The sequence below is a fragment of the Ambystoma mexicanum genome, chromosome 2q (assembly GCF_040938575.1).
Source record: "Ambystoma mexicanum isolate Mex_15411 chromosome 2q, UKY_AmexF1_1, whole genome shotgun sequence".
Classification (NCBI taxonomy): Eukaryota; Metazoa; Chordata; class Amphibia; order Caudata; family Ambystomatidae; genus Ambystoma; species Ambystoma mexicanum.
Genome location: NC_090924.1, coordinates 1117736906 through 1117758139, shown reverse-complemented (window position 1 = coordinate 1117758139; position 21234 = coordinate 1117736906). Strand labels below are relative to the sequence as shown.

Genomic DNA, 21234 nt, shown 5'->3' with positions numbered 1-21234 from the left:
ACTCCACACTCTCCTTCTCTCCTCATATTTCTGACGTTGCTAAGAAGTCACACTACCAGCTGCACCTCCTCAGAGGTATTCTTCCCTTCCTCTCCTTCCCCCAGAAGCTCACTGTCTCCCGAGCCCTGGTTCTCTCGAAGCTGGATTACTGTAACAGCCTCTACCTTAATCTGCCTGCCTCCACTCTCCGCCCTCTGCAACTCATACAGAACAGAACTGCGAGACTTGTCCTTGGCCTCAAGCCCAGGGACCGTATCTCTCCAGGACTGAAATCTCTACACTGGCTCCCAGTGGCTGCGAGGATAAAGTTCAAAACCCTCTGCATTGTCCACAAGGCCTTCTGGGGCCTTGGTCCTAAATACCTTCAACTCTCTCTTCCCAAATATCTTCCTTCCCGAGCCCTTCGCTCATCCGCCTCCAACTCCCTCAGGGTCAGCCGCTTCTCGAAGCAACGAGTTGGGGGTAGATCTCTCTCCGCGGCAGGGGCCTCCCTCTGGAACAGCCTTCCTGCCTCCCTGAAACTTGAGGAGAACCATCTCCGGTTCCGGAAGCACCTCAAAACCTTCCTCTTTGCCTCTGCTTTCTCTCTCCCTCTCCCCTGCTGAACAGCTAATATTCTTCACTGAAACTGCACTGATTCTGCAACTGGACCACTCTTAACGGCCTCGGTCCTGGGCCCAGCCACTCTCCACTTGCACTGATGCCCTGGAACCCCTCTGCACTGCGGGACTGTCTCTGTATCCCTACAGCCCCCCCCCCCTTTTCCAGCACTTGTTCTGCACTTACCTTGCACTTGCCACCAGCTGGCCCTATTTATTTATTACTTTACGCCACTTACCTTGTACTGCACTTCCCCCCCTCCCCTTCCCCTTGCACTTTTCCCCCTCCCCCACCCCTGCACTTGCGCGATCTGAATGACACCTGGCCTAGTAGGATCGTTGTCTGTCTCCCCTTGTTTCCTCCCCTCCCTGCCTCGTCGCGCCTTGAAACACCTGTGTATAGGCGCGTTACAAATGTCATATCATATCATATCATATCATGGCCAGCGTAGCCAAACATGCCCCGTCAACACCCATGACTATATCGTTATTTAATGCAGAACCAGGAAGATAAACACACACATTCTCTCATAGCGCATAACTTTTCTTTCTTGTTCCAAATAGGCGAGCTAAACATTATTTGTTAAGAAAACATCATTGTAACAAGTGCTTTTATTTTTCAAAAAACGCTCACAAGAGAATATTAAGTTTACAAAATGAATATGTTTTTGCCATACAAGTTATTGCCAGCAAACATTGCATGCTTCAAATGATGTTTATAACGTTCTCATGATACGCTGATTGCGATCAGCAATCAATCAATCCCTGTACTCCAATTCTTATGTGTCGATATGTTACACCAGTAAAACTTTCTAATGATGCACATGGTGTTCCGTTCATGAGAAGATATGGATTGTTTGCACTTTCAAGCGCAACACTTTCACATCAGCACGTTTTCACAATCGAAATGATGACAGGTTGCTTCTTATTGCTGGTACTGTCAAAGGGGAGATTGGTCCCTGTCAGGCGTCCCACATAACAGTGATCAAATAAGCAACGTTGATGATTATCCGCCAATGTTGGTTGAAGAATCCATTCGAAGGTAGCTGAAAACTATGGCATATGCCGAATGGTACCATATAGCTGTGTAAAAAAAACAGAATAAAATAATATATTTTAGTAGTCATTCTGTAATCAAATGTAACAAGTTACTGTATAATTCAGAACCAGATGAAACCTAATCATAAACACAAACCACACAGAATGAACACACACATGACAACATGGGGAACTATTTGAGACCACAACTGGATGAACATCAACAACTTAAAAATCAGCCCAAGAAAGGAAGAAATAATGATTATATATAAAAAAACAAGAGAACAATACATACATACCGTGGACGATAAAATTGGAAGCCGCACCCTCAGCATCAAACCTGGGAGTCCTAATGGACAATGCACTAACATTAGAACCACGAGTAAATGCAGTAATTGAGAAATGCTTCTTCCTCCTTCATTCAACAAAAAGAATCCTACCATTCCTGTCCTTCATACACAAAACACTAACAACCGTCACCCTCATCATGTCAAGAATCGACTACGCCAACAGCCTCTACCATGGAATGCTGGCATACCTGCTGAAGGTACTATAACACATCCAAATCGCAGCAGCCATTCTCCTCCTCAAACTTTCTAGAAGAGACCACATGACAAAAATGTTATAAATGTTAAATTGGCTTCCTATCAAACAACGTTTCACTTTCAAAACAATGTGCATAACACACAGAGTAATCAGCGGCCAGGGAGCAGAATTCCTACAAAAGAAAATAACCATCTACAAGCCAACGAGACTGGTTAGATCAAGCAATGAAATCCACCTGGAACCAAAGCCATATGCCATGAAAAACTTGAGGGCTCCTCTTTCTCCCATCAAGGGGCAAAAACCTGGAACAATCTCCCGAAAGAAATAAGAAACACAAAAGGCCACCTAAAATTCAGAAAATTACTAAAAACCTTGCTCTTCAAGACCTCGGAACCAGAGGGAAACAACTTATACAATAAAACCAAAAAGGTAAAGAGAACCAGTTGACAGAACCCATGATGGTACAGATAACACCTAGAACCAACAGAGATGGGGACCACCCACAAGAACTAAAGAGACAATGCAAGGCGAAACCGACCGTGAGCAACAATCCAAGCAGGACAGAACAACAGCTAACAAGGCTGAGAAAAAACACAGGCACAACTATCAATCTTACCCACTACCAAGCATCCCCCTGACAGACATGACAACATGAACCATGTTGTTACGCTTACCTGGTCTCCACAGGGTGCCGAACGGGACTGGCAGATCTGATGTTAAATGGTTTCACGTGTCTCCCCTTGTATCAGTGCCGTCACAAAGGTGTGCCTTCGTTTTAAGAATGGCAGGCTTTCCGTCCTGCAACAGTATGCAGGGGTGCATAGAGTTCTAGGATCCAGTTATTTCACTGATCCTGTCGATTCTCAGACAACGTTGATTCAATGGGTAAGTCTTTACCATCTATATGGTTCGCCAAAGAGTTCAAATTGCCCAAGTTTCATTTCGTTGTCTTTCCCTTGTAGGTTTCCCTTTGATGTGAAAGTTCGTAGAACGCAGAGTTGTTTTGCAAGAAAAGGTAAGTTCACACCAGCGTTCTGTGATAATTCTTTATATGCGCTATTGCTCTTCTGTGCGACTAACCTGCTGCTCTTGTATTTTAGGTGCAGTACCTCGGACCGTGTGGTGAAGACTAGCAAGATCGCTAGTAGGAGCGGCCTTCAGGTGAGTATGACGCTGCAATGAGTTAACTGTTCAAAGTGGCTTTTCCCCAATATTCGCTAACCTGATGTTTCTTCTTACATCCGACAGGTGCGGCGACTCCGGAGCAGAGGACGAAAGATCGGAGCGGTCGAGAGATGGAGGCTCGTTGGTTCGCCGAAAGAGCAGCTCTCAGGTAGGTATGAACGATGTGCTGGGTAGCGATGTGGAATCCTAGACCAGCGTGGCTAATCCTGATGTCTTTTCCTTCCTTTGCAGGTTGCTCGAGATGAAACTGGACTGGCGTTGTAGCAGACTGGCCTGAAGGTAACAGACTTGGTGAGCGTTACACTGCAAGAGTGCAGAATAACGCAAAGCGTGTTCTGTACTAAAGGCGTGGTTTCAGAAAGTAGTCCCCAGGTAAAGTAGTCCCAGCAACCACACCCAAGCAAATAGTTCCCTGGCAAGTAGTCCCTTCAGCCTGCCTCACATTGGTCCACACGTGCTTCCCTTAGTTTGAAACTTGCCATGTCGGTGATGGCAGCATGAGCCTGGCACCAACGGCGCCAGGACCAAGTCCAGGAGGAGCCTGAGAGAGTCTTTGAGGCCTTAAAGGCCCTCATGGAAGTCGAAGTCCTGGGCAGGTTGGTCTGCACCCGATGTGTGGGTATATGGACCATGACAGCACTCCCCCTCAAGGCCCCTCCAAGGTGCTTTGTCTCGCTGGTCCTGGTTTGGTCGGGTAATTTCGATGGAACCGGTTTACTAGGCGGGGTGCATGAATGTGGTTACTTGGCTCCCATGACCTTTCTTGGGGACCATAGCCTTTCCAGTCAACTAGATAGAAAAGTTTCGATTTGGCCCACTTTAAGTCCAAAATGTCTTTCACCTCGAATTCTGGTTCAGCGTCTACCAAAATAGGTCTTGGCGGTTTAGTTATCCAAGTTCCTGATTGTTCTAGTTTCAAGAGGGAAACATGGAATACGGGGTGGACTCGCATGTTTGTAGGTAGCTCCAGTTTTACTGCCACTGCGTTTATGATGGCCTTGATGGTGTATGGTCCCAAATATCTGGGGTTGAATGTGTGGGTTCATTTTAGTGGTATATGTCTGGAGGCTAACCAAACCACATCTCCAATCTGGTATTTAGGAGCTTCACTCCTACGCTGATCTGCAGATTTCTTGTATCTTTCTTTAGCTTGTTTCAAATGTTCCATTGCCCTCTTCCAGGCTTGGGTAATGGTTGTGTGCAGACTGCTTACGGCAGGCATTTCCAAATTTTGAGGTGGGTCTAGTTCTGAGGTTCGTGGATATATTCCATATATTGTATAGAATGGAGTTTGCCCCATGCTGGAATGCTAAGAGTTATTGTAGGCATACTCGGTTATCCATAAAATGTCCTTCCAATTGCCTTCAGTTTGATGCAACATGCATTTTAGGTATTGTTCTAATGTTTGGTTGGTTCTCTCGGTTTGACCATCCGTTTGGGGATGGTGGCTGGTCGAAAGACTGACGTCAATTTGGGCCAACTGACATCATTTTCTCCAAAACTGTGAAATAAACTGACTGCCTCGATCTGAGACTAAGACGGCAAGGAATCTGTGTATCCGGACAATTTGTTCTAGCAATTCCTTTGCCAAAATTGAAGCGGAGGGCAAGCCTTTTAACTGAATGAAATGGCCCATTTTTGAAAATAAGTCTACCACCACTAATATGGTGTTGAAGCCGTTACACGGAGGAAGATCCGTGATAAAATCAAGGGATAACGTATGCCAGGGTGTAGGCGCTATGTCCAAAGGCTGTAATAGACCTGGTGGTTTCTTTTTTTGGGCCTTGTTCTGCACACAAATTCCACAAGATAGTACAAATTGTCTGATATCTTTCTGCCATGTTGGCCAAAATGTCTCTTGATCTTGGCTTCTGTTTTTGCAATTCCAGGGTGGCCTTCCATAAATGACTCATGATAATTTGATATAACCTGTCTTTGCAGTTCCTTACTAGGTAAATAGCGGTGTCCTTGAAAATAAGGTTAAGTGTTCAATAACAGAATGATGGCTGCTTTTGGTCGACCACTCTTGTAAAGCCTCAGAATTGAAGAGGTGCGAGATTTCCTTGTGGATGTCGTCCAGGGTTAGTGAAGTGATGATTCCAAGGATTCTTCTCCCTGGGATGATGGGTACGGGGTCCAGATTTAAGTATGCCTCTTACATCCCTATACAGGATAGTGCATCAGCCTTGCCCTTTCGGCAACCGGGTCGGTATGTAATCACAAAAATCATATTCTGCAAAAAATAAAGCCCATCGGAGCTGGCAAGAGGATTGGGCCTTGCCTGCTTTGAGGTACATTAGATTTCGGTGATCGGTAATCACAGTGATGGTGTGCCTGGCCCCAAGGAGGTAATGTCGCCACGCTTTGAATGCTGCCTTGATGACCAGAAGCTCCTTGTCGGTTATAGCATAGTTCAGTTCTGGCGCCGTGAATTTTCGTGACCAAAAGACCACCGGATGAAGTTGACTTGTTTGGGATCTTTCTGAGAAAGAACCGCCCCCATCGCCAAGCTGGACGCATCAGTCTCCACCACGTCGGGGAGGTCTGGGCGCGGATGTTTGAAAACTGGAGCTGAGGTGAATTTCTTTTTCAAGTCTTGGAAGGCCTTTTTAGCTTCATCAGACCACTGGAAGCGTTTGTTCTTTCGTAACAAGGATGTGATGGGATGTACCAACTGCGAAAAACCTGGAATGAACCTGCGATAGAAGTTTGCGAATCCAAGCATGCTTTGCACTCCTTTCACCGAAGTTGGAGAATGCCATTTAAGGATAGCATCCACCTTCTGTGAATCCATTTGCATTCCACCTGGCGTTAGAACGAACCCTAGAAACTCAACCTCTGTAACATGGAAATAACATTTTTCGAATTTGGCATACAGCTTCTGTTGCTGAAGTTTCTCAAGTATGGCACGAACGTGTTTTACGTGTTCCTGTTCTGAGCTTGAGTACACAAGGATATCGTCAATATATACGACCACACAGTCGTCGATCAGCTCTCGAAGCACATCATTCATGAAATATTGAAACGCTGCCGGGGTGTTACAAAGGCAAAAGGGCATCACTTGATATTCAAAAAGTCCATAGTTAGTGCGGAAGGTGGTTTTCCATTCGTCCCCCTTTTTAACTCGTACGAGATTATACTCCCCTCTGAGGTCCAGTTTAGTGTAAATTCGAGCCTCCTTCCTTTACTTGGTCCAACAGTTCCAGGATTAGACGTAGGGGTACCGATTTTTGACTGTCACTTGGTTTAATGCACGGTAGTCGATACAAGTTCTTAGGTCCCCCGCCTTTTTTGGGACAAAGAATAAGGGGGAGGCCGCCGGAGATTTGGATGGACAAATAAAGCCGTTAGCCAGGTACTGATCTAAGTATTATTTTAGATGAAGATTTTCGGGTTCCGTGAGGGCGTAAATTCTGCTGCATGGGATCTGAGCTCCAGGAATTAGGTCGATCTAACAATCATATGGCCTATGAGGTGGTAGCGTGTTGGCTTGGTCTTTCGGAAAAAAGTCCTGAAAATCCTGGTATTCCTGGGTAGCTGATTTGCTGGACTCATGACTGTTGCAATTGCTTTCGGCAGTGATTTCTGTGGATAGCAGGTATGAGCACATTCTGAGAAGGTTAACCTCTTGTCACGCCAGTCTATGCAAGGAATATGCATTTCTAAACCACGGCATTCCCAGAATTACTTGAAATTGCAGAGCCTTGATTAAGTCGAACACAAAGGTTTCTCGATGCCCATCTTGGCACAACAGGGTCATCTCCTTCGTCGAGTATGTTACAGGACCCAAAGAGATCTCTGTTCCATCGATGGTGGTGACCAAATCGGTTGTTGCTTTTTGAGACAGAGAAAGACACATCCTTGACGCCAATTCTTGATCCATGTAGTTACCTATAGCTCCACTGTCGATGTAAGCCCTAACTGCGTGTATACGAGATGGGTGCTGGTGACTAATAAGGATTATTGCTAAGGCTAGATGCGAGGTCTGGGATTCCTTCTTCTCGCTCGACAAGTGGACCTCTACGCTTGCCGGGCGGGTAGTTTACCGGCTCTGGTTCGACATTGACCTTGTTGGCAACACTGACTGCCTTCTTGGGAGGTTTCACAGGACAGTCTCGGAGGAAGATACCGGCCATTCCGCAATATAAGCAAAATTGTTGTTGTTTTCTCTTCTCTCTCTCAGATTTAGATAACGGCCTTCGAACACCTCCGATTTGCATGGGTTCTGAAGTGTCTGAACTCTTTGGGGTGTTGTCTTTCGGACGCACAAACACTTGATTATCAAATTTAGCTCGATCAGCTTTCCGGTTCTGCAACCTGTGGTCTACTTGCACCACAAGGTCTATGTATTCCCAACAGTCTCACGACTTGGGCCAAGACGTCCTTCAGTTCGCCTGTCAACCCCCGGTGAAATATGGTAGTCCTTTTGTCTTCTGGCCAACCGGTCTCTACCACTAATCTGTTGAAGGTTGCAATATAAATTAACAAGTCTTGGTTCCCCTGGCGAAGAGACAGCAGTTCGTTATCTAAGGCCTGGCTTTGGGAGTGTCGGGCAAACAGCTTTTCCATATTCTGCCGAAACCCCTGGAAGTCTCGGAGGAGAGGATCATCCTGATTAACTAGTGGTATTGACCAGTCTGCTGCACTGCCGCTGAAGTATGAAAGCATAAAGGCCACCTTGTATTGATCGTTCGTAAAGGCCCCTTGCCAACATAGAAAGTGTAGACGGCACTGGTTCATAAAGACTGCAACCCGCATGGGGTCTCCCGTAAAGCGTTCTGGTGGAGCTAAGGGTATGGCTCCCGGTAGGACCACCTGTACTGGGTGTTAGGCAGAAACCTGTGCAGTTCCCTTAGGGAACACTGCAAAAGATTTAAGACTACAGGTGTTGGCAGTAAACCCACTTGGTAGCAGTCTGTACCACCCAGATTTACCTGGTAGCTGTGGCTGAGCAGTCAGACTTCCCTCAAGAAGAGTTAGGCAGTATGCAAAATATACACAATAGGCACTCAGATACAACAATACAAGCAAACACTGACCAGAGCTTTGGTATCAAAGTATATAATTATTTATTTAAAGACACACTGTTGAAAACACTCCAGCACTCTTATTGTAAAATATTCTAAACACAGTTACTATTATAATATATACATTCCTTTTTCCTTATCAGATAGGTCACTGTAAAACACCACTTATTTTCATACAGAGGTGAGCGCTTAACTAGATGGCACTCCAATAAGTTTGTGAAAAAGGGAGGGAAAAAGACAGAATATGGAAAGGTACACCACTCTAAGATTCAGGAACACTATTAGCAAGGCAGAAGAGCAAAAGTCACTGGTGAGCCAAAGTCCAAAGGCTGGGCCCCCTCTTAGAGAGAGCAGAGCACAAATGCGCCCAAGATCACACAGTTACACGAGGCTTAGAAAGTCTTGCAGAGGGTTCAAAAAGAGTTTAGAGAGGCTTAGGAAAGTTTAGCCAGGGTGTCCCAGACTAACCCAGGTTCGAAAGCCGGGGGCTAAATCTACCCCGTACAGTCGGTAGCAAGGGAAGCCAGGCGGGACAAGGTACCTTAAGTGGGAAGGATCCTCCAGCAGTGGCAGTTGTTCCTGTTAGTGGGTGCAAGTTGCGTCGTCGTCCAGGGGAAGAGAAGATCTCAAATTGGAGGAAAGATGAAGGTCGTTGCACTACCAGGGCAGAAACCAGCCGCAGAGTTTTCCGGTTAAAGGTGGTACCTTTGGTTCGCGGTCGTGGTAAAACATGGTACCCCGGTTGCCGGGGTGCTTGGCACAGGCAAGGCAGCCACGAGGTACGTCGGGAAGGCAAAAAGATGGTGAAACTGGTTATCCCCACCAGTCAAAGGAAGAAGACTCTCCGGTGGAAGATCTCCTCTGTCGTTGGGAAAAGTGGTGAGGCAGTCCAGCAGGGCTCCACCGGTGGTGGTGTTGTGGCAGGTCGGCTCAGCTTCTCCCTCGTCGGCTTCTTAGGTCCTGTGGTGACTTCTGAAGTTCCAGTCCCAAAGCCCTGCTTTTATGCAGAAAACCCCCATTCACTCAGCCTAGCTGTCACTCAAACCGGCCGGCTCACCACTTGGGCCAATCAGGATGGAGTGCGACTTGAGTTGCCTAGGCATCTCAGTCCAGGCTGCCTAAATTCCCCTCCACCCCTCCTAAGTACCCCAGACAGAGTGGCACCACTTTGGAGGGCTTCTGTGGAGAAGCCCGCCAAAAAGTGGAACAAAGGGCTCAACTTGGGTTGCAGTCACAGAAGAGAACACAAACACCATTTTAGAATAAAGTTTTGGCAAAAAATACCAACCAGAGAATTAATATTAATTAAATAAACCGGCGGTATGTTCGAGGGTACCGTAAATAATTAAATATAGATAGTAGCCTAAAACAATGGGAAATCCCATAGGAAAATATTCGTGGTTGAATATAAAAAGTAGTATCTACTGCCACCAGCCAAAACTCGATCAGGGGGGATGGAGACCTGCCCCCTCGACTAACAGCCCCCGGGGCAATTGAATTGCCCCAGCCAGTACGTCCACAATATGATGGTTTGTACTGGTTCTGTTCAGAATTTAAGACTAGTAAAGTCAATGGTGACTTTACATGCCCTGGGAGACAGTAGTCAGACCCAGGGTATGGAGTCTATACTGGGGGGTCACTATGACACCCCTGTGTTACTGCACTGAGGGTGCTGTGTAACACACATCACAAAAACACATGAAGCCCTATGGAGTAAAAGACCCCATAGCCCATTAAACACATCTAGATTCAAAGAAACACACTCAAATCATGCCCAAGAGTGAGGGTAAAAGAGTCTCTTGGCAGGAGAAAAAAATAAAACCCAAAAATCCAGCAAAGCTGCTGGGGGACTCACTAGGTTAGGAAATGCAGCCTAAACAGAGAATTCTCCCTAACACTGGGTTACTTGACGGAATTGAGATTGATCCCCCCATCGCGGGTAGTGGCGTATTACCAGCCTGGGCTTGGAGTAATTGTCTGGCAAGGTCATCAGTGCGCTCTTTTGCCACTATGAGTTCCCTTCTTAGAGCATTAGTCTCTTGCCGAGCCGAATGCACCTCTGTTCTGAGTTCCCCCAAAACCTGAGCTAGTTGATCCGTCTCTGAGGTTTCCATGGCGCCCAGGTAGAGGTTTGTGTGAGGCTTCGCGTTCTGTTACGCTCACCTGGTCTCCACAGGGGCGGCGAACGGGACTGGCAGATCTGATGTTAAATGGTTTCACGTGTCTCCTCTGTATCCGTGCCATCACAAAGGTGCCCCTTTGTTTTAAGGCTCTCCGTCCTGCAACAGTATGCAGGGGTGCGTAGAGTTCTAGGATCCAGTTACTTCACTGATCCTGTCGAGTCTCAGACAACGTTGATTCAATGGGTAAGTCTTTACCATCTATATGGTTCGCCAAAGAGTTCAAATTGCCCAAGTTTCACTTTGTTGTCTTTCTCTTGTAGGTTTCCCTTTGATGTGAAAGTTCGTAGAACGCAGAGTTGTTCAAAGTGGCTTTTCCCCAATATGCGCTAACCTGATGTTTCTTCTTGCATCCAACATGTGCAGCGACTCTGGAACGGTAGCCGAAAGATGGGAGCGGTTGAGAGATGGAGGCTCGTTGGTTCACCAAAAGAGCAGCTCTCAGGTAGGTATGAACGATGTGCTGGGTAGCGATGTGGAATCCTAGACCAGCGTGGCTAATCCTGATGTCTTTTCCTTCCTCTGCAGGTTGCTCGAGTCGAAACTGGACTGGCGTTGTAGCAGACTGGCCTGAAGGTAACCGACACGGTGAGCGTTACACTGCAAGAGTGCAGAATAACGCAAAGCGTGTTCTGTACTAAAGGTGTGGTTTATATAGCCTTCAGAAAGTAGTCCCCAGGTAAAGTAATCCCAGCAACCACACCCAAGCAAATAGTTCCCTGGCAAGTAGTCCCTTCAGCCTGCCTCACATTGGTCCACATGTGCTTCCCTTAGTTTGAAACTTGCCATGTCGGTGATGGCAGCATGAGCCTGGCATCAATGGCGCCAGGACCAAGTCCAGGAGGAGCCTGAGAGAGTCTTTGGGGCCTTAAAGGCCCTCATGGAAGTCGAAGTCCTGGGCAGGTTGGGTTGTACCTGATGTGTGGGGGTATGGACCGTGACACATGTGTAAAACCCAACCCAACACAATTGTGCATCCACACTATCCAACTACTGCCTCACGCTCACAAGACAACCATCCTCAAACCAACCCCTCCATATAAGCTAACCAGCCAGCCAAAATGAGACCACTAGCGCCACACCAAGAAACCCACACCCAAGCTAGTCAGTAGAAGACGAAATGCACTAGACTGACATACACAAAACCGTAGCAGTATTTCTGGAGATGTACTGACTTCCCAAATGACTAACCGAAAACACAGACCAAAAATCATCTGAGACATAGGTATGGTGATTCACTTGCATCAATCCAGACATGATGGAAAGGACTGAACTGTACCGTGTTGCACACAGACAGATAGATCCATGGGGACCAGTTTGCATCAGGCACAGACTGGGATGTAGGGGCTGGCCTGAGTAATAACACAAATAGAGCTGTAGAGACTAGCTCAACATATGAACAGAGAGATGAGAGACAGCCTTGTCATGCTGAAACAAAATGAGTGTGTGTTTCTCCAGACAACAATGCTAATAACCAACCCTACCAAAATCTCACCCCTCTTCATACACCTCTCAAGCCCTAACTAACTAAACACAACCATACCTCTTAAACCACAGCAACCCACATGCACTTCACTACACTGCAACAACAAACTCACCACACAGAGCCTTACACAACAGCACACGATGGATCCACTTGGATACCACACCAAAAAACTCAGTGAACTGAAGCTGCCAACAGCACATCACAGATCCCTTGCTCTTTCTCGAAACTTTGTCCTACTAAGGCACCCTAACCTACCCTCCTTTCTTTCAGATCCACCAGAGCGCAATGGGACCAATACGGTGGTGATAGAGCGCGGTATAAATATCCTTTAACATTAACATTTAACATTGTAAATGTCAGAGATGTTCTCCTCGTAAATGTCAAGGTGTTTATAAATGCTTAGAAAAGTGGGTGTGTATGTGAATGTGTGAAGTGTTTGTTGACACCCACTCAGCCCCAATACCAATGTTTCACATTTTCCATACCCAACCACCCATCCCCCCTGCGAGCACACAGGCATAGGCCTGCTTGTATTGCCCATAAGGCAATAGTGCCAGGGTTGAACCACAAACGCAAAATATTTGCTACCATAAAGCCACCATGTAAACGAACGGTAGGCCACCAGCCTGTTTCACCTGTGAAAGAGAAACATAAATATTTTAATTGAATGAAGCAGATAAGTGTACCACCTTAGTCGAAAATGCATCCTAAATTCTATGGCATAGTTGCCCTTAGAAAAGTAACTTTCTGGAAAAATGTACTTGGGCTTTGAAGTATCGACAGATTACAAAGGTTTACACCCATTCAAACCAGAAGAGTTTGGGCCATAGAAAAATATATATATATTTTTTTTTTGTATTAATAGTTTGCATAAAACCTTATACAACATATACCACAAGTGAAAGAAAAAAAAAGAACACATTGTTACCTTTCATACAACCAATACATAAGCGTGTGTGAACGCACTAATACAAAAGATGGTTATCATACCATACAAAAGAAGAAACAAAGCAAGAAATTTCATCTAAAACATCAAAGACATCAACATTATACAAAATTCTTAAAAAATTCCTTCCTAGCCCTAAAAACATATTAGATAGTAATTATGTGCCTTGTTAATATCATTACCCATTAGTATCCTATATTTACCTACACAAATAATTCTTTATTTTTGGCTTCCAATTCCTCCATTATATTTTGGAGCAATGAATTCAAAGCCAGAATTAGAGAAATATTAGCTCCCCACATACAGCGACTCCAGAATTTTTTTTTCAACATTTCTAAATCCTCATCAAATCTATCGTTGAGGAGTAGAGCTCGTTTCGACCCAAAATGGACACATGTTAAGACGAGGTGCTTGAGAGTTTCTAACATGTCAGTTTCTCCACAGAAACAACATGTAAGACAAAGTGAAGTATAATTAGGCACCTTTTCTTTATGTATACAATAATGAATTCTTTCTAGGGTCGGCATCTGATTGAGTCTAAAACGCATAAATGTGGTTCTCGCCCTGCAGCAGGGGAATCTAAGTAAGTAAATTGGGATACATTCCCTTGCATGTACAAATTTAGCATATTCTTTATAAGTTGCATAGGACTCTATTTTATTGACTGTATCCACCCAATCCGCCTTGAATAACAATTTGTTAACTAGGCCGGGTCGTTGCACCAAGTCGTCTAAACTAGAGCCCAAAATATATAGCAGAAAATTCATTCTGTCACTGAATCCCTTAATTGATTGAACTGACCCAGATTTAATCACCCTATTCAACAACTCATAAAGGGTATTCGTAAGAGGATCATTCATTTTTCTAAAAAAGGAAAGCTGTCTCCACAAATATCTGGCTTTAAGTGAGACAAGACATAATTCGTGCCGGATAATGGCATTAGGGATTGCCAAGGAAAGGCCCATTACTTCCTTCCATAATTTTCCCTGAACCACATTTAAATAGGAACTCATATCCTTGGTACAGATATCCAGACCATATAAGAGAACCGGCTCACATTTATCTAGGTAGAAACGTCTAATGGGTAGGAGCGAAAATGTACATACTCGAACCCTCAAAAATTTCATTTGAGTCTTTAATTTAGACGCTTTTTCTGCGAGACCCAATTTCCACCTCTTTAGGCTAGAGTTGTTAGAGAAATTATAGCCCAAATATGTTATGGCCTGCACTTGTTCCACAGGGTTGTCCCCCATCTTCCAAACATAAGATTTAACAACTCTCTTCTTAGAGATTACAATCGTTCGAGATTTAGATGCATTGGGGGAAAGATTATTCATCATAGCATATTGATAGAAAATATCCATCCTTCTACGGAGACCCCGTGGGGTCCGATCGAAAAGAATTAAATCATCCGCAAAGGCCCTCCACTCAATAATCAAACTTCCCATCCTAACGGGAGCGATGGAAGGACCCCGCCACATATCCTCCACGTCGCTGACGTACAGGTTGAAGAGCGTGGGTGCAAGTGAACAGCCCTGCTTAACCCCCACCTCAGTCTCAATGGGATCAGAAAGGGAGCCTTCATAAGATAAGCGCACCCTGACAGAGGTGTTTCTATGTAATAAAGCCAAGAGTTGAACAGTTTTACGTGTAAAATTCATTGCTAACATTTCGGACCACAATCTATCTCTAATGACCCCGTCAAAAGCGTTAGAGAGATCCAAGGAAGCCATATAGACTTCACCCATTTTAGTTTGATGGACTGTATCTCTTAAGTGAGCCAAAATATTTCCGTTCAGGTCTGTTCCCAAACCTTCTCTAAAGCCAACCTAAAATTTACTGAAGCAGACATTCCTTCTAGTAAATTTATTGATATCCCTTAAAAGAAGAATGCCGAAGACCTTATTGGCTGCATCTAAAAGGGCTATAGGTCTATAATTCTGGGGATTGAGGATGTCCCCTTTTTTAAATATAGGGACGATGATACTCTGGGCCCAGGTTTTAGGAATAGTGTGGTATTTGAAAATATCATCAAATATTGGTTTGAGCAAATCAGCCCATATTCCAGGGGATGTCTTTATGGCGAAGGGTGGAATGCCATCCGGGCCTGGTGCTCTAGAAGGTTTAAGTTTGTTAATGGCCCATTTGATGTCCTCTAAATCCCACCCACAGTCTTCCACCACGGGAGGACCTAAATCCAGGTCCTGTTCTCTTGTAAGGTCAACAGGTAAAGCAAACTTTTGCTTATTAAAAGCACTCCACACTTCTGCTTGGATCGGGCAATCAAGTTTGTCTTTTGCAGGCATAAGCATAGAATTAATAGTTGCCCAAAATTTAACATCTCTGCCCTTACAAAGATTATGCATCATCAATTGGTGTGCTTCGTGATATTGATCCATTCTCAGTGATTTGATCAGATTTTTATGTTTCAATATAATTTTTTTCTTTCTAAGCTGAAATTCGGAGAAGGGAATGGGCATTTTCTTCAAAGCTTTGATTTCACTATATTTATTGCGCTTAGAGGTTTGGATTCTGGGGTCACCCACCCTCATCCTAGGTTTTGTGACCTCCCTATCACTGGTGCTACGAATTTTATAAACACATGACAATATAGTATTGTAGTAGAATCCTCCCAGATCTATATCTTCACCACTAGTAATATGAGGCGACCTTCTGGATAGGTGACCCAAAACCAGGTTATTGAATTTCGTAATTATTTTCTTATTCCATGCAACCCTTCTCCCATTATTTCCAGCCTTTAGACCACACAGCGAGGGATTAATATAATTACCCACATTTGGAATGGAAAGAGAAAAACATAAGGGAATATGATCACCCAATTCCACCTCCATAAGTGTCAACTTTCCACAGGCTTGCTTCCAGCTATTTGAAACATAGAAAAAGTCGATTCTAGACTTATTACTTCCTCTTTTCCAAGTAAATTTCGGTAAGTCCCAATCCCAAGCATGATCTAGAAGACCCAGGTCCCAATGATCGAGATAATTATCCCACCATATGCCTCTTTTAATATGTGGAGGGAGCAATCTAGGAATCACCCCCCTTTCATTTAGTGAGGAACCCTCGGTGCAGGCCGAGTTGAAATCCCCTCCCAAGATAATGCGATTGCCAAACCCTTTCTCGAACCATCCTCCCAGAATCATATTGAGAGTGTCTTCCACTTCATCAATCGCCACTTTTAACGGGTTCCAATAGAGATTCAGCATGAGAATCGGTTCAACCCTATTCTCTGAAGTGAGAATAATGCCCAAAAGCCACTCACTCCTAAAGATCACCTCCCCATGAAACCCCTGATTACGATCAATAGCAATAATCAGACCACCACTAGGTCTCCCCAAAGGTCCACGCGATGCTAAAGAAGAAAAAGTATAGAAACCTTCTATATGTATATCAGACAACATCATGGTTTCCTGAAAAAAATAAATACGGGGGTGCACATAGTTATCCCTTTTATTCAAAAACATATCGAGGTGAGCTCCCCCGCATGAATTCCAGGAAATCACATCTATATTAGAACTGTTAGGAACGCCCGCTATCTTGTCTGAATATCTCCAAGGTTTTAAGTGCTGGCTGTAACCATGACCAATCCTGGCCACTATTTAGAAGGCTAGAAATTAATGCCAACCCTGGACCCAAGTTTTCTAATTTATTATTGCCTGATTGTGGGGTTTGTTGAATTTGGTTGTTATCTGTTTCCTTATATTGAAGAAACTTATCAACCTCTTTGTCATCTGCTAGAGTAGTTAGATCATAACCGAAAGAGTTGAGATTCTTTTCTTGAGCACGTACCATATCTGCTACCATCGCTGAATGAAAACAACTTACCATACGATGGTTATTATGATTAGGTAGAGAGATGGAATCTATATCATCTGTTGTTATTGCTCGTAATAAGGGAATCTTTTTAAACAGACTTAAAAGGTAAGTTCTATTTAAATAAACCTGCGAATCTGTATTATTATTATTGATCCAACCCAGTATCTTCCCTGTACAGATCTTTATAGGGTACTCGGCCGGACTAGATTGCTTCTTTATATGGTCAGTACTAGATTTAAACACAGCCTTTTCTTGAGATTCTTGGGTTTTGGATAGATATGTATCTTGGGGGGTATCTCCCGTATTATTACTAGTAAATTCAGTCCCCTTCTCAGCTAACACCATCGGTCCTTGTAAGGGGGAAGTACTGGGAGATGCTACTACTGGAATTTCTTGAGAAATAATAGGGTGCCCAATTTGTTGTGTACCTACGGATGTTCTAGCATGTTTAGTACTAATTATTTTACCGAAGGCTGTCATCTTCGTTTGTTTAGTTTGTATACGCTCCAGACCAACTTTTAGTATATTATTCTCCTCCGTATTTAGGTCAGTATTGATTTCCCCCCTGGGCAGGGAGTCTTTAATACTAGGTTCCCCCCAAACCTGACCATCTTCTTTATTGGAAACCTTGTGGTTCCCCCTATCAACAGGCTCTTCCTGAGACGGGATATTTCTAATACCTTTAAGATTCGCATTTCTGCCTTTAATTTTTATGTTAGGCATATTTTTACTTTTTTTGGGCATCCTAGGCTGCTTTTTTGTCTTTTTTCATCTACCAACAGGGGATTGGGGCATCTCATTTATATCGTAGTCCGATCTAGTAACTGGAGCAGGTACATCATTATTCATATTAGAACCTGTTTCTAATACCTGCACTGCTAATTGTTCCTCTCTGTATTTTGTCTTTTGTTTACATTTTTGTCCTGTTTTTGAAGAATTATGTTGGTAGATTATTGAGCCCTCACTACTAATGTTTAGACATTTCCCCTCTTTTATCGTTTCTCTCACCTGCATCTGAGCGCTGAACTTTTCACTGTCCTGTTCCTGAGTGGGCCCTTCTGTTGCCATAATTATGGCATCCAGAAGGACCGAAGGACTATCTGGACAGCACAGTTCCTTCCCATAGTTTTCATTATTGATTTTATTATATCCTATTCCCCAGGAGGCTCGATCCTCTACCACTATATTTGACGTGGTGGGGCGATCTCCTGTCAGCAAAGCTTCCAACAGAGTAGTAATCTTAGCATCCATGGTCATTAACCTAGTATCTAGTTCCTCTCTATATTTTTCAAATAGACTCTTTTCTTTAGTAGTCTGTTCATTAAGGTTCTTAACCTCCACTATACCCTCTAAGAAAGCCAGATGAGTCACCAATTCGTTGAAAGCCGCTTGTTGTCCTACCATAGAGCACCCGATCGTCTCTTGGGATTCACCTAGGGTTTTCAAGGCCAAATTCAAACTAATGTGTAAATTGGATAGAAGTGGTATCAGGTGATCTCCTCTCTCCTCCCTTCTCAAATCAGGAGACTCCTGTTTATCTTCGGCTACCCCAAGATTTTCCAATATGGTTTGCTGAGGATCGGTAGCTTTATCTACAGTTATGGGTAAGTCATCCCTTTCCTTATCAGTTTGGGTATGACTGGTCTTACAGTGTATGGATGGTATAAGTGTCTTTGTGATCGATCTAATAGGGGATAGATGTCTACCCTCTTGTTGTTTCCACATTGTAGGAGTTTTCCTATTTTGTGAGAGTATATCAAATGGCGCACCCTCTGATAAGCTCCTCATCCCCTTGTCTTTGGACAAAAATCTACCTACTGGTATCTCTAAATCAACTATTTCTTTCAGCAGATGCCCTGTAGCATCTGCCGTAGTAAAAAAGGAATCATCCAAATCACTCTCTCCAATGGGCTTGTTAAGATTATACTTAGAGCAGATGGGGGTCTCTTTAGATTGGTCCCTCCCACCGGCCTGCTTAGAGCTCCTCGACTGAGGAGAATCGAGGTACTTCTGCACCTTGTCATTATTATCCTTCCCAAAAATAAATGTTGCCGGCGAAATATGCGTGAATTGCAGAGTTCCACAGGGTTGTTTCCCCTTCCATATCAGAGACTCCAAGCATTGATTATCTCCTGCCTGTAATTTCCCAGTGATGATCCTCTTCTGAAGAGTGGTGGACGCATGATACCTGACTACCCTTTTAGTATCAATTCGACTTTGTTGAAGACATTCCTCATCTGTAAGTTCCTGTCTAGAGTCTGGTGTGTCCCTATTCGCCCCCGTATCCTCTATGTCTGGTATGTCCACATTTACTTCAGTCAACGTTACAACATTCAAAATTGCAGGATCTATGGTGGGATGTCCCTTCGGGCTCCCGTCCGCTCTAATATTTGAATTATCATTGATATTCTCAACCAATGAAATCGAGGCAGCCATATTTTCAATGTGGTCAATACTATTAAGCGCCTCACGATGAGTCAGAGAGCCTAATTGGTCCTCTGCTATCTTAGTAGCTTGACTCACAGCAGTTTCAAACCCGCTTCTGAGTGCGGGCATATTATAAAAAAGAAAGAAGACCAGAAAAGAAATGTATTAAAAGATATTAGAGTAGAGAAAAAGAACACCCTGAGGGGAGAACAGCTCGTAACCTCTAAGGTGCAAAAACACCCAAAAATATATATATATATATTTTTTTTTTTTTAAAAAGGCTGGGAACAGGACTAATATAAAAACCAAGACATTCTATACTATAGTTGTGCCAAAAGTAATGTGTTTGCGTTAAAACCGGAGGGAAGAACAGCTCCACAATTAAGAAATGAGTTTGAAGTAAACACTCAGTTGCAGGGTTGGGAACGCCCGGCGGCTAATGGAGCTGCCAGAGTCCGACTCTCCACCCCGTACCCTGGTAGCTTAACATGGACATAGGCCACAGTGTTAGTAGCAGTAGGCCAGATACTCACAGCCGAACAGCCAAACAGCGGCTCCAGCCCTTACTGCCTCCAGGGCTTAATGCCGCAAGGGTGGTTGTGCCGGCAATATGAGGAGTGAGTTGATCACATGATCCGTCACGTGATGGTAGTAGGCCCCGCCCCCTCCAGGAAGCGGCCAGGCAGCAAGAGCAGCGCTCGCAGTGCTGCGTTCAAGATTAAATAGCAGTCAGAGGAGCCGACGTGCACAGTACCAAGCACTCCTCCCAAATAGTTTAAGAACACGCCGCAAGGGCGGTTGTGCCGGCAATAAAAGGAGTGAGTTGATCACGTGATCCGTCACGTGATGGTAGTAGGCCCTGCCCCCTCCAGGAAGCGGCCAGGCAGCAAGAGCAGCGCTCGCAGTGCTGCGTTCAAGATTAAATAGCAGTCAGAGGAGCCGATGTGCACAGTACCAAGCACTCCTTCCAAATAGTTTAAGAACACGCCGCAAGGGCGGTTGTGCCGGCAATATGAGGAGTGAGTTGATCACGTGATCCGTCATGTGATGGTAGTAGGCCCCGCCCCCTCCAGGAAGCGGCCAGGCAGCAAGAGCAGCGCTCGCAGTGCTGCGTTCAAGATTAAATAGCAGTCAGAGGAGCCGACGTGCACAGTACCAAGCACTCCTCCCAAATAGTTTAAGAACACGCCGCAAGGGCGGTTGTGCCGGCAATAAGAGGAGTGAGTTGATCACGTGATCCGTCACGTGATGGTAGTAGGCCCTGCCCCCTCCAGGAAGCGGCCAGGCAGCAAGAGCAGCGCTCGCAGTGCTGCGTTCAAGATTAAATAGCAGTCAGAGGAGCCGATGTGCACAGTACCAAGCACTCCTTCCAAATAGTTTAAGAACACGCCGCAAGGGCGGTTGTGCCGGCAATATGAGGAGTGAGTTGATCACATGATCCGTCATGTGATGGTAGTAGGCCCCGCCCCCTCCAGGAAGCGGCCAGGCAGCAAGAGCAGCGCTCGCAGTGCTGCGTTCAAGATTAAATAGCAGACAGAGGAGCCGACGTGCACAGTACCAAGCACTCCATCCAAATAGTTTAAGAACACGCCGCAAGGGCGGTTGTGCCGGCAATATGAGGAGTGAGTTGATCACGTGATCCGTCACGTGATGGTAGTAGGCCCCGCCCACTCCAGGAAGCGGCCAGGCAGCAAGAGCAGCGCTCGCAGTGCTGCGTTCAAGATTAAATAGCAGTCAGAGGAGCCGACGTGCACAGTACCAAGCACTCCTTCCAAATAGTTTAACAACACGCCGCAAGGGCGGTTGTGCCGGCAATATGAGGAGTGAGTTGATCACGTGATCCGTCACGTGATGGTAGTAGGCCCCGCCCCCTCCAGGAAGCGGCCAGGCAGCAAGAGCAGCGCTCGCAGTGCTGCGTTCAAGATTAAATAGCAGTCAGAGGAGACGACGTGCACAGTACCAAGCA

General features: G+C 45.0%; 1 protein-coding gene across 1 annotated transcript in view; it reads left to right on the top strand.

Moving 5' to 3' along the window:
- The window catches only part of ITGB8 (integrin subunit beta 8), a 461694-nt gene that overhangs the window by 232808 nt on the left and 207652 nt on the right, over positions 1-21234 (top strand). The window lies entirely within an intron of this gene.